The sequence below is a fragment of the Diceros bicornis genome, chromosome 1 (genome assembly GCF_020826845.1).
Source record: "Diceros bicornis minor isolate mBicDic1 chromosome 1, mDicBic1.mat.cur, whole genome shotgun sequence".
Taxonomy (NCBI): domain Eukaryota; kingdom Metazoa; phylum Chordata; class Mammalia; order Perissodactyla; family Rhinocerotidae; genus Diceros; species Diceros bicornis.
The window spans coordinates 36665595-36679416 of NC_080740.1; the positions used below are offsets into that span (position 1 = coordinate 36665595).

At 38.1% G+C, this 13822-nt stretch overlaps 1 protein-coding gene across 1 annotated transcript in view; it reads left to right on the plus strand.

Annotated features, from left to right (window-relative positions):
- KCNN2 (potassium calcium-activated channel subfamily N member 2) overlaps nt 1–13822 on the plus strand; it is a 133010-nt gene that overhangs the window by 2192 nt on the left and 116996 nt on the right. The window lies entirely within an intron of this gene.

Consider the following 13822-nt stretch of genomic DNA (forward strand, 5'->3'; position numbering starts at 1 on the left):
AAGGAGTTAGAACCGAAACAAAACGGTGCAGCATGTAAACATGCAGTAGTTTCTGAGATGTAATTGTTAAACCCTTCAGATTTCCCGTCTCTTCTTTAGGTAGATCGACTTCTCCAAAACAGTCACCGCCTTTGTTTTCCTTAAGGCCAGTTTATGCACTGGCCTTAATCTGTAGGGTAAACGTGTATTGCTGTTTGATACACCTCTTTGTAGTGGGTGCGTCATTATGGAAGACCGTGGCCATCTATATCATCTCCTATAATGTAGCTTAGAGAAGAAAATAGGCTCATGATCTTTCTAACTAATGTATATATAAATGAGACATGAGAAAAGCTCTAACCCATTCTATATCCCCCAACATTAAAGAAAGAAATCTGTTGTAAGTTTAGAATATAAATTCTGTGTATCTGGTAGTTTGGTAGATTCTTACCCACAATCATTACATTCTTTTTTAAATATTTATTTAAGACCAAAGGCCACTGCCCTTGTGAGTCATCTTGTTAGGAAAATGTTTGTTTGTTTAAATGCAGCCAGGAACTCTATTGTTAGATTTCTCTGTGACTGACAACTTCAGAATACACTATGTAAAATTTGTGGGTCGCCTTTTGAGCTGTTTACTTTGCTGTAGCTTAATATTAAGGTTTATGAACTGAAATAACTAGAGTTTTCAAAAATTGAGAGATTTGGATTTTCCAGTTTAGAACTTACACTAATGTGTATTTTCTGATTTTTTTTGGAGCATGTGTTAGACATTTGGTGGAACTAGTAAACTCTCAAATTTAGGCTGCTTTCCTTTAGCAGTTCCCTTTGGATTTAAAGCAGTGTGAAGAACTTGCCATTTAAATAATTTAGTAAGAATTATAAGTTAAATTATTTTAAGTTAGTAATTAGCAAACACATACTAAATATGGAAGAAACCAATTTTAACTCTTTCCCAAACAAAATAAAGATGAACATGACCCCCAATGAGGAGGGAGAAATTAATTCATCTTGCTTTCAAATTTGCAAAAACTTGGAAGAGTGTGATTTTGAAGGAATGAGGTTAGAGAATGAGAATTAGAAAGAGTGAGAATATTTAGAGGTAAGTAATAAAACTGCACTGGCAAAACAAGGCAAACACACATTTGAACTCTTTAGAATTTTAATAATTTACATAGGTCTGTCTTTATTTCAGTACTAGTGATCGTGGGCTTTTGAGATTCTTTCAAACATTTTCAAGTGATACTAAATGGTAACTTAAACATTATAGGTGTATCTTCTCATTTTGACTTGAAGAGTAGACACTTTGAGCTGGAAGGAATAAAATAGGTCTAATGGTCCTTTGATTCAGTTTACAGATGAGGAACCTGAAGTCAGAAGAGGTAAGTAGCTTGCCAGGTCACACAGCTAGCTGGCACAGAGCGTGACCAGGCCCAGTCCTCCCAGCATCCAGTCCAGAATGTTTCCTGCTGTGCTCTGCTACTGCTTGCCAACAGTCCTGAAACATGGACATTTCTTTGTCTGTGGTTTTCTCTAAATCCCAAAGTTTGGTATATGAATAGGGTTAAACTTAAAAGATTATCATAAAATCTTCTAATATGTTTTTAAAAATCAAGTAACTTAAGAGTTTTTTGCTTGGAGACCAGAGTGGTTTTACTTAATCCATCCTGGAAAGAGACCTTGCGGGGTTTTCTTTTTATTAAACATCAGCTTTCAGATTATTGCCTATTCCTTCTGAACAGCACACAGCTAAATAAGCATTCGTGGGGGAGGATTTGATGGAGTTAACATTAAGAACAAAGTGTCTTCCTGAGAACACTGACTTTTTAAGAGTTATTGGGAGATTTTTTGAAATAACTTATAGGAGTCTGAGAGGGGCTGCCAAATGTTAACTATATGTTGTAACAAAATTTGATACCGTATTAGGACTCTTGAAACTTACAGAAACTAATAAAAACACAAGAAATCATATTTTTATAGATTATATCACACTTGAATGAATTCCACTCATTGGCTAATTTTGAGGACTATTTCTTTTATACAAATGCATAGATATATGGATTAGAGTATATATAGCATAGGGGAGAAAAATGACATGCATGCCCCTCTAAGGCAAATAAGCACAGTGAACTTGTCTACTGGTGGGGCAATATAAACATCACAGAATGTTAGATTTTTAAAATTGAATTTATTTTCTATATGGTTTCTGTTAAACCAACCACACTTAAGATAATTTCAAACTAGATGCTTGGGTAATATCATTTAGTTGTTTTGGATGTAGCTTTTACACTCAACCTTTGATCTAGAGAGATTTCTTCCTTAAGCGGAAGCTCTAAATTCTTATCTGAGTTGCTTTTCACAAAAATATAAAATGGAAGAGGACCAAATAAGTGTGGAGAACCTGAGTTAGAAGTCAAGAACCAGGAAAAAGTAGGAATGTTCTAATTTATCCAGAGAATAGAGTCAGTGGTGCTGCCAAAATACTTTACTCTGACACTCAATGAAACCAAGTGCGCAGGCTTATGTATCTATGTGTGGAAAATGATGAATTGTGCCTGTTTTTACTTATTGATGTCATTGCTATTTCTTTCATAAGTTTTAACTAAATAGGCCCTTCTCAGTTTACTATTAAGAGTTCCAAATATATTGGTTACCTTTGAGTTAAGGAACTAAATGCAGGAATTATGCTGCCGTTCAGAGCATATCCTTCAATGTAGCATATAGTCTAAAATGGCAGTTTTTCTTTTTCTTTTTAGCGCATCAGTATGATGGTTGGATAGTGAGAGTTAGCTAGTATGGGTTACATGGTATGATTTCTCACTGCATTCAAGAAGAGTAAGTGTTATAGCCAACGTTCTGGCTCTCTGTCCACCGGAATTGCTGAACGAAGCTTGGGGAGGCCCTGACATTTCCATGGAGAACCTTGGAAAGCAAGTCACTGTGACCTTTTATGAAATGTTTATACACACTCTGGCAAAATAAGATGGTTCAGGTGAGTCATGGACGGAAGTGCTTGAATTAAAACAGTATGATGGGGAGGCTTTGTAAGAACAGAGCTCAGTACATTTCAGCTTTGGTGTCATTTTTCAGTACCACAGACAGCTCAATGCACCAGGCTATAGTTTGTTCATTTCGCTAATTACTTTTACATCCCCCAACCAACCAAAAATGAAATCACTTTTTTTTTTGTCAGAATGCTTATATAAAATCAGATTTAGTGGGAGCAGTTTTTCAGCTAGGTAGATATTAGACTTTTTCAAATAGATATTTGGCCTTTCTATATCCATCAGTAAAGCCAAAAAAAAAAAAAAAAAAGAATGAAGGATGAATAAATAAATAAACTTTAGTAAATGCCTATGTATCACAACCTTCTGACAAAGGAAAAGTACTATAGGGATTACTTGTATATGATTTGGAAAGGTCATTGGATACTAAATAAGTGGCCTTCCCACCTCGAGTCTCAGGTCAAATAATAGGAAAAACAGAGACACGATTTCCTGTGACTTGTTGTTTTGCCTCCTTCCTCGTCCATGGGGCTGGAAGTATTTCTTTGATGGAATAAGTACAAAACAAAGTTCAAACACTCTAAGATCTGCAACATCAAAAAATTTGAATGTAGATTTCACTTCATCCTTTCAACTTTCACGTATTCTAATTTCTCTTGTGGAAACAATTTTAGTTGAAAGAATTGTTTAGTATTTTGAGACAGGCAAATACAAGATTCTAAGTTGGGAAAGAAAGCCCCTTGAACCCTGATCTTTCTGGTTCTCATGGGATTTGGAAGAATGGCAGGTACTGAACTTTAAAGTTGAAAACATTTTTGTTTGTTTGATTCTGTTACAGTAATATGATTATATAATAAATAGCATTAGAGGAAACATTAATTTTTCTTTGGTATCTTTTGCAGTGGAATAACTCTACTCATTCTCTTTCGAGTTGGCTTTTCAGAGGTGGATGATATAGATCTAAAATTGGAAGAACAGAAATTAAAATTTCTCTTTTCTTGTGCATCTAAGCCACACAAAGGAGGAAAGAGTGAGTGAGGGCAGGGGCCTTAGCAACCATTGAAGGCTCCTGGACTGTTGGGGAGGGGTGGCTAAGTGCCCACTTAGTAGACTCTGGCTTGCCTTGTGGAGGCTGGGAAAGGATGCTCATTTTCCCATGCCTACTAAGAGCAACGGGATGCCTCTAGACCTAACTATATGCGGAAAATACTGCATATAGTTATTATTCTTATCAATAAAATAATGATAAATACATGTAGTAAAAATAAACAGTAAAGCAGAGTTTAAAATAAATGTGATAGTCACATTCTATTTACTTTCAGTCCTATTTCTCAGAGACCACCACTTTTAAATTTCTCATATATTCTTCCATAACTTTCAAAAATGAATATTTAGATGTGTTTAGATATGCACATACCTTGCTTTTATTCCTTAATATATCTTGGAGGTTTTTCCTCATCAGCACATAGAGATCTATCTCATTCTTTTTTAGCAGCTGCATATTATCCCATTTTATGGATGTCCTGTGGTTTACTGATAGGTACTTTGAGTTTTCTAGGTTTTTGCTGTTATAAGCAATGCTAAAAATGAACATTCTTGCATACTTATTTTAATCTACTAATTAGAGTATATACATGTGGTAAATATCCAGTAGTCAGATTGCTGAATCAAAGAGAGTTTGCATTTTAAATGGAAAGGTGTCGCCCACCTTCAGGAATGTTCTCAGAGTTTACATTCCCTGCTTCCCCACACATTATTTCTTTATAGCATTGTTAACAGTGGCTATTATAAAAAGGAATTTTAAATATCTTTAGCTTTTTAAAGTCTAAAAGGTTTACTATCTTCCTGAACATTGTTTTTTTTTTTTTGAGAAAAATTATTTAAGGTCAAAGCTCGTGGCCTCATAGGCTTGTTTGCAACATTTTGTAATGTCTAGTGGTGCATTGTCTAATCTACTGGCCAATGAAATAATCATTGTAAAGATGCCATCAGAAGCAAATATTCGCCAAATTTTTTTTTTTTACTTTAAAAAAAATTGGAGGAGGTTGGTGAAGATGAAGGAAGCTAAAAAAATAGAAGGAATGATCTTAGATTGGTGTTTAGGTCTCTGCTATATCTATGAGGTAGATGAGAATTACTAGTTGACTGTAAGACTCCAAAAGATAGTGAGGTGGAAAACTTGCCTGAATTGCTTTTTTTTGTGTCGTGGTCAGCTCCACGACTGATCTCTATATTGCCAGCAACTTCTACATCAGTTATAATGAGACTCTCAGTCCCTTTGACTTCGTGTATACACTGGAGTAATGAAATCACTCAGGACTAATTTTCTCCACCTGCCTGTGTAAAGATCTCTGCATTATTGATGGGTGTGACACTAAATAAAGCGATCCTGGTGCGTTTACAGAGCAGCATCACAAATGAATGAAGAGTGGAACTTTAGGTTTACCGCAAGTGGGTTTGCTTGATCTGCCAACTTGTTTCTGGGCCACGTTCTGTACAAGTTGGAAAGAAGGGCCCTGTGGCTGTCATCATCCCAGACCACATCTGGCAGGGCAGACAGAGGGAGCCTACACTGATTTAACCTCAGGGAAGTTACTTTTGGTCAGAGTGTAAAGTGGTTTTGCGGGGCTGTTTTAGCGAAAATTTCTGCTCATTAGAAATAAAATGGTTCGCTACTTTGGGAGTATATTTTTAACCCGAAACTCCTTAAGAATTCTATTTATAAAACTAGAAACTGCATGGAGGGGACTTGAGTAGTTATCTGGCCCAAAATCCCACCCAGCATAGGAACCCCCTTTATGTCATCTTTCATTAAGGTCGTCACCCAGTTTCTGCTTGAACCCTCTTCCCCTGATTGTCAGTTTGCTTGTACAAAGCTGTCTGTTCTATTGCCAGACAGCTCTTATTTTTAGGAATATTTTCCTTATGTTGAAGTGAAGTCCAGTTTTCCTTCCATATTTAACATTTAAAAAGCTTTTGAGCTCTGCAAATACAATGAGAAATAAGACAGGAAGGTCCCTTCCCTCTTGGAACTGACATTCCAAGGATGTGGGGTTAAGGAGAGAGGCAAAAATTAAGTAAAGAAACAAAAGCCTTGGAAGTTGTGATAAATGCCGTGTAGGGGATATAAAGGGCTGAGATAGAAAATAATTGGGGGCTGAGGGCTGTACACATTAGACAGGGTGATCAGGGGAGCCCTTTCTAAGGAAGTGACTTTTAAACTGGAATGTAAAGGAAAAGAGGAGGTCAGCTATTGGCAGAGTCTGGAAACAAACTGTACAAAGGCCTCATGACCAAAAGGAGTCTCCTGCACTTAAACAAATGAGAGCAAACCGGTGTGGCCCAAGCAGGGGGAGAATGGTCCTGGATGAGGCAGAAGGGGATGCAGGGTTCTGATGTTGAAGGGTCTTGAGGCCATGGTAAGGATTTTTGGATATTTTCTTCAAAGTGCATGGGGGAAGTCATTGAAGAGTTAAAAGCATGGGAGAGTCATGATCCAACTCTCTGCGTAAGCAGACCTTTTGTTGATGCTTTGAGGAGATTGGTCTGGAGACCATTGGGAGGCTCTTGGCAACCATGTCATAGTGAGAGATGATGCTCACTTGGCTTGGGTAGCAGCAGCGGAGATGAGGAGAAGCGATCTGGTTTGAGACCCATGTTGGGGGTAGAATGGGCTTCCTGGTGGGTTGGATGTGACAGGTGAGGGCAAGGGACAATGCAAAGATAATTCCCAGGGTTCTGGTTGGAGCAACTGAGTGTATGGTGCTGAAAGGGGAAGAGTCAAATTGACGGGTAGGATGGGGAATCAGGAATTTGTTTTAGCGTAATACATTTGAAATGCTTCTGATTATACAAGAGAATCTCGAGTTCAGAGGAAAGGTCTGTAGTGGAAATTTAAATTTGGGAGTAACCAGCATATAGACTATTTAAACCCACAGGAATTTATAAAGTCACTGAGAATGAAGAGATGAGAAGAACGTCGACAGTTGATCAACCTCTGTCATCTAGAGGTTGAGTAAAGGAGGAACTAGAAAAAAGAGACAAGAATAAATTGTCCCTGAGGTGGAGATGGGAGTGTTGGAAGGAGGGCACAGTGCTGTGTATTGAATGCTGCAAAATCTGTTAATATGGAGTAGAGAAGTGTGTGCTTTTTGGATTTGGCAAGTTGAAAGTCATTGCTGACCTTGACGAGCAGTTTCAGTGGAGTGGTCGAGACAGAAGACAAACTAATTTCCAGTATAAACAATAAATTGATTCTCCCCTCTGTAGAACCACAGAGCAAACATTTAAATGTTGGTTAGGTCCCTTTAAATGCCCTCCTGATTAAATAGTCCCAGGTTCTTTGAGTATTCCTGATCAGGCTTAGAATGTCCCTAATCACATTCTTCTGGACTTACTCGGTTTTGTTGAATTCCCTCTTCCGATAAGGTCAGAAATGTGCCCAGTACTTTCAGATGGGATCTGCCAGTGAGGGTGTTACCTCCTTTCCTCGGAAATACTACATTATACTGACTGTTCTTAGACTAAAATGGTCATTGCTTCACATGAACTGTTGCCAAGTAACAAATGTAAAAATTGTTATTGAACTGAATGTATGGCTTCACGTTAATTAACCCTGTTAAATAGCGTCTTGGTTTCAAACCAGTGTTTCAGTCTGTCAGAATCATTTGAATCATAACTCCGATGTTTATTTGACAAATGCTTGTTTAGGTTTGGAAAATGCTGCGTCTGGACTGGCTATGGAATTGGCAAGACATAAGGTTTCAAATTAGTGCTAAATTCTGTTCCAGAAACATGGTCAGTATTACTAGCTCTTACCCGTTTGCACACCTGCTATTGACACTTGGAACTCTTCTCCCTAGCTTTGCACTAGCCGTGAGTTTGAAAAGTGTGCTTTGAGAGCCTGTGCTCAAGGCATGTCTCGGTCAGAGCTCAGGAGCAGGACGTTTTTTGTTGTTGCCATCTGCTCAGCCATGATATTTTGTACAGCCTTTCAAGTAATACCAACTCTGCGACCGCTGACTATCAGGCAGCCACACTTCTCTACAAGAATGTCATGAGGACTGTCAGATCCCTGGCTGAAATCCACATGTTTTGTGTGAACTGCAATCTCATGATCTACCAGTCTATTAACGATATCCAGGAAGGAAACGAGACTCATGTGCTCATCATTTTAAGCGTTATAATGTAGGCTTCATGACCAAATGCCTTTTCTCTTAAAAATTTTGTTTTTCTCTCCAGATTATAAATTTAATAACTATTCATGTTAGAAAATTTATAAAGCATAGGAAAACATGAAAAAGAATATGTAAGTTTAATTTCATCACCCAGAGGTAACTATTATTTATGTTATAATGTATTTATACAAAGTAGATGGACGTGTTATTTGCTATATATCTGTATAAAGAAATTTGGTATTCTGTTCGTGTAATTTTCTGTTGATTTCCCTATGCCATTAAACATTCTTAATAGCTCCAATTTTTTTCTATTGTGTAGCTGTAATCAATTTAATCCTTTCCCTTATTTTTGGGCACTTAAGAAAAATTAGAAAGAACCTATTTAAAATCATTTTTATAATGAATATTCTTGCAGATGAACCTTTGTGAGTGTCTCTGATGATTTCCTAAGGATAAATTGCCAAGTGAAAAATTACTGAGTTAGGGGATATTATTTAAGACAATTGATAGTTTATCAGATCGTCCTCCCAAAAGTTTATATCCCTCCTTTCATTTTTAAAGTGCTCAAACCACTTTGCTAAATAGTTGATGTGACTAGTTTCTGGAGTGTCTAGGTCGGATTTACCGGTCAGTATTTTGAGTATGGTATTGCTTTGTAAGTCTGGGAATTTGCTGCTCTGTCATCTCCTATACCTTCCTGTTTCTCCATGACCTTGGTTTCTAAACATTGGCCAACTAGGTTTGTAAAAGGGTGTCCCTGTTTAGTAATTAAAGTTTATATAGAAACAGTGTGCAAGCCGTATTGGACTATAACTTTGTCCTCAGATGTTCCCAATCTTTTTTATTATGGGAAGATGTAAAAACCATAATTTCTGAAATTTGTCTACAACCTTTCCTGCTGAGCAGAGCAGTCAGGCCCTCCTTTGGGCTGTTGACTGTTTTTTGCAGCGTAGCCTCCTGGCTTTGTGTACTGCATCTGGAGCCAGTCTGTTTGGGTTTATACCCAGCTCTGCCACTAGTGAGCTGTGTGACCTTGGACAAATTACTTAATCTCTCTGTCCTTCACTTTCCTTGTCTGTAAAATGGGAATATAGAGTACCTCTCCCGTTGGGTTGTTATGAGGCTTGAGTTTATATATATACAAAGCACTTAGACTGCTGCCTGGCATGTGGTGAGGGCTATTTAGATGTCAGCTGCTGGTTATTGTTAGCTATTTTGGGGTTTGTTGGGGTGGAAGGGGAGGAATTGGAGCCCAGCCTCTCTGGGCTTTGGGAAACAGTGATTTTTTTTCTTTTCTTACAAGTCTTATGAGAGAGAACAGAAAAAAAAGGTGGGCTTTCGAGTAGTATTCTTTAGTTTATTAACAGTTAATCTAGAATATATGTGTTCACTTTTTTTAAAATAAAAGCATTGATGTCTATTGAGGCCAGCCAGTTTTTTTTTTTTTTTTTTTTAACTGAATTAGTTCACATTCTTCCTGTGGGCAAGTTGGCTATCTGAGGAGGTAAGTGTTCATTTTGGTTGTTAGGTTTCAGGTCTGTAAACTAGTGTTCAAGTATTGTAATGTTAAGGCTAATAGTTTTACTGAAATAGCCGTTCTCCCCATAAACCTACCATAGGTGTAGCTTCAGGCTGGAAGCAAGTCTCTTGGCAAGCTCCATTAACTCCTTCAGGCTTCCAGGTCACAGCTGACAACATCTCCTCAACACTAATTAGGGCCCTGGTGACTTAAAAGAGTTAAGAGAGGCACTCAGAAAAGTAAGCAAAAGGAATAATTTGGATAATGGAAAATTCTAGAATAAACCCTTGCTGAAAGGATAAGAGGTAGTAAACAGCCAAAGGCATGTGTGTAAAAGACTAATTGACAGCAGTTCTGTTGGTATGCATTGTAGGTCTACAGGATATCTTAATAAAAAGCATTTTTTTTCTTTTTCTGGACTGGGTTTATCTCTGGTGAGTTTGGTTTAGTAAGACACTACCCCCAACCATCTTGCTGGGAGTATAGGGATCTGAAAAAATTGAGAATTTTTTTTTTTGTGTGTGAGGAAGATTAGCCCTGAGCTAACATCCGATGCCAATCCTCCTCTTTTTTGCTGAGGAAGATTGGCCCTGGGCTAACATCCATGCCTCTCTTCCTCCACTTTATATGAGACGCCGCCACAGCACGGCTTGACAAGCAGTGCGTCGGTGCACGCCCGGGATCCGAACTTGCAAACCCCAGGCTGCGGAAGCAGAGCCCGCAAACTTAACTGCTGCGCCACTGGGCCGGCCACGAGAAGAATTTTTGTGTATAAATCTGACAAATAACATCTCAAAGTATTATTGGTACAGTGATTGGGTTTACTTTTTATTAGAGAGCTTACATCTTCTCTTCCGTTTCATTTCAAATAATCATTAATTAAGTATGTATTATTCTAGTCTCTCATTTTGAACAATGTGTTGTTGAGTGAGTTTTGAACTTTGCTTTTTGAGTTTATGAAACACGTTGGGATTCAGACATTATAAACTTTGAACTGAATCACGCAGACAAGTTTAACAGCCAGTATTTGACATCAATAATTTGTCCTTTGCTTTCTTGGATATTCTGAGCGTTTTTACCCAATTATGTATTTATCTATAATGCTTATCCAGTAGGTGTTCAGACGGGGTTGTTTCCAAGTAATCTATTAAAATTTTGATATATAGCCTTCATTGTTTGGTCACTGAGGTAGTCTTCTTTCTATCTGGAAGCTTTGGTCTTCCAAGGAAATTCTATGCAGTATTTGTATATTAGTTTTGACACAAACATACTGAATTTTGGAGAGGAGGCGTTAAGCACTATGGTATGTTTAGCATGGTTTTGACCTTGGATAGTGCTTTTCTGAGAATAGTGTCTATTGTCATAAAGATTAAAAAGTACCTGAGTACTAATCCCTAAACTGCTTATTTTTTTGCTAAGTGGCTAAGGGAAATTATATCCTAGTATTGGATTTATTTTTAAGGTCACAGATTATTTAAAATATTGAAAAGTAATAATTAGGCTGAATATTTATTGAAGTTGCATGCATATAATGTGATATAAAAATAACGGTTGTGGGATTTATAATAGTCACCTTATGCTTTTTCAAAGGTGTATCTAGTACTTCTAGGCATATACACAAAGCGAAGCCTATTGACTGAGAACTTAATTTAGTTTATGTGGATTTAGCTACGAAATTTTAAGACTAAAAGTCTTGACTTTTAGAAACTTGCCATAGGTCAATTTTCATATTGGTAAATCCTCCCATACTTGGAAAAAGTTCTTATATCAAAGATCATGAATTGCTGTCTTTCCTTTGAAGTGACAGTAGCTTAAAATATATTTATTCAGTTAAATATGCTATTGTTAAAAGCTTTAGTTTACTGCTTAAACCTGTGGGTGATGTTGCAAATTTTAATGCTGTTGTTGAAAAATATTTTGAATAAAATTTTACTTCTTTCCCATTAGCATTTTAGTCAAGAACCTAACTATTTGTTCTCATTTGTCAATGTCAAAGAGGATGCTTAATGCAAATGGATTTGGGCAGACTTTCAAAAATTAAGCAGTAATGATACAAAGAGAAATCTCTAATATGCTTATTTTGGGGGGAAAAGAGCAAAAACACTGTGTTTTGGGATGAAACCTATTTTTTTTTTGATTTCCTTAATTTGGAATTCACTGGCTCTCATCAATTTTTTATATCATTTTTAAAAGGCTCAATCTTCTGTATTCTTTTCTTTTTTTCCTTCAGCATATCTATTTTACAAAATCTCTTTTATCTTTTTTGACAACTATACCTGCTTTTCAGTTGTTGCGTTTTGGCCATGTTCTGCTTCACATCTCAGAATGTGTCCCTAGGGTGTTCCTTACATTGGGGGCTGAAGATCCAGCCCCCTTACTATCATGTTCACTGTCTCGCTTAGTCTGATACCGTGTACACAGATTGCTTCAGTGGCAGCTATTTTGAAATAATTTCTCTGTCAAATGATCTCATTGCAGTTTTATACAACTAGCCACAGAAGGAAAGTGGACATGTGTTTAGGACTTAGTCCCTGGAGCCCATGTCAGAACATCCTGTGCAGAGAGCACATAGCAAAATCCGTGGGCGAGCATTTGCTCTGCAGCATTTGCCCCAACAAGAGGTCTTCTCTGCACCATTGTGTAGGAGCACACATGGCCACAGCAAGATGATCCATGTGGTGGAGGGTGGGATGAAGGCTCATCTTCAAGACCTGAATTATTCCGTATTGCCACATGGGAAACAAATTCAGCAAATGCAAAGGAATAGGATTGGGAGGCTGGTGGGGTAGAGGTGGTGAGCTCAGATACCCATGTGGTAGGAGCTCTAGCTGCATTCCCAGGCTGAATACAAATTTTTATTAATTTGCTCTCATTTCCATTCTTCTCTATTAGTAAAATGATGACCTGTACATTTATAGTGGGCTCAAAGCAGTTGATGATTTTTACCCTTTTTTCTTAAACACATGGAGCAAATTACAATGAAGCACTGGAAATCTGGTCCTTTTTACCAAGAAGATAAGAAGAGCAGGATTTTAAAATCATCTCATTGACTTTGTTTTAAATTTGCCTGTTGGATCCTTTCTTCTGAGGAGCAGCCCTCCCTACCCAGCAACCTGTGAGGCCCCTGCTGGGTGTGTTTACCTAACCCTTCCCTCTCAGCTCCCCCAGCCTTGTTTTCATTGGGGAATATTCTGGGAGAACACATGCTGTGCTTTGAGATTTCCAGCCATGTCGGGATTCCCTAGCTAACTCTGATGCTAAGGGACGAGTTGAGGTTACACACTGATCCCTAATGCCCTTGGGTGCGTCACCGTTGTGGAGGAAGGACAAATAGGCATAAACATAACGTTTTCCGGTCATGCGGGATTGTATCTGGCGCTTGTACTTGTGTTTATGTTAAATGTCAAAACTTTGTGAAAAGTAGAAGAGCCACTGCCCTGGAGGTGATAGATGCCATCTGGCAGGGCCTGTCACTGTCCAGCAGGGTGGGGTGGCAACACAAAGTCTAGCCCCCAGAAGACAGCTTAGGAGGAGTGGTTGGATAGACACCGTCTAGCCAGACAGCCACATGTGCTTCTGGGAAGCAGCCCAGGGTGGCGGTTAAGAACTCTGGCTCTGGATCCAGACAGACTTGGGTTAGAACTCCGCTTCACCACGAGAAGAAAATGTTACCTCTCAACCTCATTTTCATCTGTAAAATGGAGATGGTAATTATACCTGTCTCATTAGATGGTTTTAAGGATTGGTGAAACACGTTTATGAAGAACCTAGTGTGGTACCAGGCACTTCATAAATGGCACATTCGGTAAATGTTAACTCCTCCTATTATTCCTTTTCCATCGTTACTATTATTAAGTAAATACTGTATCCCTAGTAGAGAAGCAGAGTCTAGAGTCTGGGAGGATCTCAAAGTGAGATGGAGAAGAGTAGTAATGTACTATTTTCAAGGTAGCTGAACCAAGTTCTGCTAAGAGGGAAGTTGGGCAGAGAAGGCAAATACTTGATTAATCAGAGCAGGGGATTGGCAAACTACAGCCAAATCTGTCCTTCTGGGCAAATAAAGTTTTATTGGAACACAGCCATGCCCATTTGTGTATGTATTGTATATTCCTACTTTTGCCCTATAACAGCAGAGTTGTGTA